This window comes from Aplysia californica, unplaced genomic scaffold (genome assembly GCF_000002075.1).
Source record: "Aplysia californica isolate F4 #8 unplaced genomic scaffold, AplCal3.0 scaffold01313, whole genome shotgun sequence".
Taxonomy (NCBI): Eukaryota; Metazoa; Mollusca; class Gastropoda; order Aplysiida; family Aplysiidae; genus Aplysia; species Aplysia californica.
Window position 1 is genome coordinate 19,661 of NW_004798583.1, and position 5,756 is coordinate 25,416.

A 5,756-nucleotide genomic window follows, 5' to 3' on the forward strand; every position below is an offset into this window, starting at 1 on the left:
GGGGGTGGGGGGCGTTATATAGTACATTATAAAGGCTGGCCGACAGTATAAAATGATTATGGTAGAGCACCGTGGAGTGTAACAGTTAAGTTGATAGTGAGGCCAGCGACCTGGTTAGAGTCAGAGGGAACATCCCCGCTATCGCTGGGCCGGTGGTTACATACGTCGAGATAACGCCAACTGCGAAAGCTCCAATCGCAAATATACGTATCTCGGAGACTTCTATTCTAGATAGATGGGTAGTATTTCTTTTTCATCAAAAGCCAGGCAAATACACAGGCTTGAACCCTATCCGCGAGTCGTGTTTTACTATCGTATCCATACGACGTGGGGAACTTGTGCCACCACTTAGCCCTATCCGTACTTCGTGTTTTATTATCGTATCCATACGACATGGGGGAACTCTGTGCCACCACTTAACCCTTTCCATACATCGTGTTTTACTATTGTATCCATACGGCGTGGGAAACTCTGTGCCACCACTTAACCCTTTCCGTACGTCGTGTTTTACTTTTACCATCGTATCCATACGTCGTGGGGAACTCTGTGCCACCACTTTCCAAAGAGGAAATTTACTCGATCGTCAATGCGATCCGTACGCTTTGCATAGCAGTCTGTCAAAATAATTTTTCTGAGAAATACTGAAAGCTTCAAAGAGATCTTCGTACTAGAAGTATTGATAAATGTGAAGTATACAACCCCGGGGGTACAAAATGGCCCTAGGGCGTACGGGTAGAGGTAAGATTACATAACTAACAATAACTCCATATAAAAATATATGCCCCAAAAATTGACGAGCGCCTGATTCCACCATAATGCTGTGACAATTATTTCTTTGGAAAAGTCGGTACAAAAAGTGATAATAAAAGACAAAGGGTTTGAGAAGCAAACTAAAATACTCCAGAATGGATTTCTTTTTTTTTTTTCAGGCGTCGTTGCAAAACGCCAAGGATTCAGCGAGGATGAAGTTACCCAAAACGATCCCGTCTTGATCTTGAAGTGAAAATTCGCCAACCCATAATAACAAAATTTTCACTTCAGTTTAGTTTTAGGAAGGTTTTACGGCGCTCGCAACATCCTACGGTCATATGAGCGCCAAGGGGTGGATGTCAACAGAGAAGTCCAAGCGGGGTATCAGACTTACTCTGCTCACCTCTCTAGCTTCAACAGCACAAAGTCTGCCTCGACATCAAGGCACCTCGGAACTTGCAGTTCACAAGAGTGTGACAAACATACAAAAGAAGTAGAGGAAAAACGACGATAGTAAGGATGGGGAAAGAAAAAGCAGCAGTTCCACCTATGTTGTTTCGGCACGGTATGAGCATGACATTGATGAATCAAATCAGCCCATTTACAATTCTACTGTGCATACGAACATGTTAATATTATAATAACATCCCCTCCTTTGAGAATGGCCTAAAGACACTTCAATCAGTAGCGTTTTCACTTGGAATGTTTGTCTTTCTGCAAAGTCCATCAACTCTCCCTGATTGATTGATTGATTGATTGAGTAGGTGTTTTACGACACTATTGACCAATCTCCCTGTACTTCCATTACATCACACCATCAGAAAGATGTTCAAATATTATCCCATGCCCAGAGAGACTAAATGATTATTTCACAGGAGAGAAAAAAAAACCCTGTTTCATCCTTTCAACAATTTTATATACCTTACGTATGTATCTTTTCTTGCTTTTTTTCAACATTTCAAATCTGAATTTTGACAAAATATTTCTTGAGCACACGCAATCGTGCGTGGAAAAGCCAGTCTAAGAATATCCAACCAGCTGATAACTGGCACGATCAGCAAGCAGACCCTTTCATGGATCCTGGAGAGGAGGGAGGAGCAGCTATGGCATTGTGCCACCTGCAATGATACCTATTCTCCAAGTAAGTAAGTAAGTAAGTAAGTAAGTAAGTAAGTAAGTAAGTAAGTAAGTAAGAAGTAAGTAAGTAACCAACCAATACCACAGAGTAAGAAACTGCAAATTTTTTTTACATTTCAAAATTGTGTTCCTTTGAACCACAAAATAAGAAAAGACGTTTTAATTTTGTTCACTACAGTATTAAAGGATAGACCAGTGCGTGATAACTATTAATATTAACTCAATACATGTATCTCCAAAGTGTGCGGAACTGTGATAAGTGCGATAAAGCTTGGTCATTCCGAGGTACCTCCAGGGCAGAAATCTTCCATTACACCACAGACAGTTATGAACGTAGTCAAGTCCAGCTATACACAGCGAAAGATCTTGCCAGTTTGTTAATGTTTAAGCGCTTAACCAGCTGCTTGCACTGTATGCTTCCCGAGAAGCTGAGAATGTTTCTGAGTGTTCTATGGTCTGCTGGGGTAATGAGCGAATAGAGCTTGCTTTCGAGTGGGGACATGCGCTATACAAATGCTAGCTATTTATTTATTACTTATTATTATCCAACCAGGCCTTCCTGCCAACTTTTCCAAAACCCAATCAGGGAAACCAAAGTTATAACATCAGATAATTAACAATGAACGCAATTACATCAAGAGAGCGACGAGTTTCGCTGAAGGGTATGTGATAAGGCTCTCAAATTCCCGATTGCCGACCGGGAAAATCTGGCACAGCTGGCAGGCCTGGCTACGTAGCGACTAACGAAAGTTTTTCCACTCAGAACAAACGCGAGGCAGCGTGGTGGAATGAGGCTCTCCTGAAAATAATCAAAGTGAAGAAACTGGCATTTTTCCGCAGGTTTCTGAATTTTCATCAACGTTTTTTGGGGGGGCTCAACACCTTTCATGCCCATTAAAAAACTCATTTCTGTGTGGATTTTTCTGACAAACGTTGATTAAAGGCACAAAAAATGTAAATGTTCAGTTACCACGGACCTTAAGCTATGGAAATAACTAATCTTTGGCGGCCATTTTCTCATTAACTTTACCTCTGAAAACAGGTGACCCCCACCTCCTTCATTCGCAAATATCTCGACTTGTATTCAAGATAAATTGATATTTTTTTCATCCAAATAAAGACAAGTGAACAAGGTTTAAGATGATACCAATAACTCCACATGCCCAAAAATTGACGAGTGCCTGATTCCACCACGCTGCCTCACAAATGGTTAAGAAACAAAAACTGTAGATCTTGTTTTCGTAGAGGTTTTTAGTTTTAGTTTTAGTAGAGGTTTTACGGCGCTCACGACTGCATAAGGTCATATGAGCGCCAAAGGGTGGATGTCAACAGAGAAGTCTTTACAGGGAATCAGACTTATTCTGCTCACCTCTCTAGCTTCAACAGCACAAAGTCTGCTTCGACTATTTAGGCACCCCGGAAATAGCGGGTCACAAGAGTGTGACAAACATACAAAAGAAGTAGAGGAAAATGATGATGGTAAGGATTAGGAAAGAAAAAGCAGCAGTTCCCTCTTCCAGTTCAGGCACAGTTATGAGCATAACATTGATGAATCAGCCCATTTACAATTACAATTCAACTGTGTGTAAAACGGGTAGATCTACAGACGTGATCAGCATCACAAGTAAAAAGACAGAAACATCATAACAAGGGGGAATATTTTCAATAACCCAGGCTTCCCACTGCTTCAATTAAGAATATCTCCAGAAAATTTTAACCATGTGTGTGTGTGTGTGTGTGTGTGTGTGTGTATGTGTGTGTGTGTGTGTGTGTGTGTGTGTGTGTATGTGTGTGCCATTAGTGTATGCCTGTATTGAATAAAAGCACATATAATTTTTTTTAAAGAAGCACATCAACAAACTACAAATGATACAAAAGCAAATTTGTCTGCCTAGAAGCCTCAGCATTGGCTAGATAAGATAAAATAAAAAAAATAAGATAAGAAGGATAATAAAAGATAAGATCACATATATACTTTATTGATCTTCCATTGACAAGAAAACACACGGAGAAAAAGATTAAAAACAATGACATGAAGTGACAATTTGGTAGGAACAAACAAACTTATCTGACAATGAATCATTATCAGAATACAACTCTTCTCTCGCAGACACTGAACCCCCCCCCCAAAAAAAAATGTCACACTCGCCGTCCGCCTCGTCTCACAAACAAACATACACAAAAAAAATGTTACAATTCATGACAACAAACACGCCCTCGACTCACCACACATACTTTTGATCACCGTAAACAAAATCGGTTATGGATGCACTTCGCATTTTTTTCAAAAGTAAAAGTTCAAGAAAAAAAATAATTTAAAAATTGACAATGACAACCAGGAGGAAGTAGATAAATGAAACAAGACATCAATTAAGGCTGGCTATCACGTATCGCTCTTGGGACTTTGAACTAATTAAACGTCGCTCTCATTCTTCACTAGAATTCCTCACACTTCAGTCAAGTTTCTCTCACACCTTAAACAACCAATAGCAGCACATTATTTTAAAAAAAAAAAAAAAAAAAAAAGGCAAAGACAGAAAGAAAGAGAGAAAAACCCTACCCTTCACGCAAATAAGCTACAGCTATATGTACTATTTACCAGCTGCATGTAGTATTTACCAGATGCCTGCTGTAAGTGTATTTACCAGCTGAACAACCATATATGTAGTATTTACTAGCTGACCAGCTGTATGAAGTATTTACCAGCTGACCAGCTGTATGCAGTATTCACCAGCTGTATGTAGTAGGCCTATTTACCAGCTACAGCTGTATGTGCATTTACGAGCTGAAGCCATATGTAGTATTTACCAGGTGCCAGCCGTATGTAACACTTACCAGCTGACCAGCTGTATGAAGTATTTACCAGCTGACCAGCTGTATGAAGTATTTACCAGCTGACCAGCTGTATGTAGTATTTACCAGCTGCCAGCCATATGCAGTATTTACTAGTCTAGCAACACCTAACGAAAAAGAAAAAACCACAGAAGGAGAGCTCTGTCAGTCTTGCTCTTCCCTCTCTCTCTCTGTGCGCAAACTCGACAAATGGGGTCTATTTATAGATCTGAGCAATTGTGACGAGCCGCTACGTTATAAAATAGAAGCTCTGAGATCTACGTACTCTATACGAAGTACCAAACAACAAGAGAGGAAATCATAACAACACACATAAATACATATATGGGAATGAAATCTACGCTCCGGGCCACACATCACATCACTATGTTATCGTCACTGCCGTAAGCAACCCATGTAATTATAATTCAAAATTTTAAGTATTTTTTCAATTTTCACACCCTTCTTAACGTTCTTTCAAAGACGCACTTTTCAACACCACCAAAAATGCAGTTTAATGCTATGGTCAAGGCTTACAATTTTCTTTCTATTCACGATTCACAGGAACGAGACAACAAACACGAGTCTTTTTGTCTCTGGAGTAAAAAGTAGGCTACCCGACAGACTCGAGTGCATTGCTTGTGGCACTGACGATATGTGAGGCATCGTGGGGAAATCAGGCGCTCGTCAAAATAAGGAAACCGAAGAAATCAACATGTTCCCATCTGTTTGGCAATTTGTATTTCGATTTTTTTTTTTTTTCATTTTGTACTGAGCTCAAAGTCATTTCTGTCCACTTAAGACACATTCCTGCATGGATTTTACTGACAAACGATCAAAGGCTCGAAAAAAAAAAAAGTGAATTTGCGATCCCAAAGGACACTACAGAGCGGAGATGGAAGTCACCAACCTTTGGCAGCCATTTTCTCTCTTTACTTCTGACACACGGCAACCCCCCGCTTTTTTCTATCACAAATATCTCAACTTCTGTTCAAAATAGATGGGAATTTTCTTCAACTAAAGCAAGGCAAATGAAC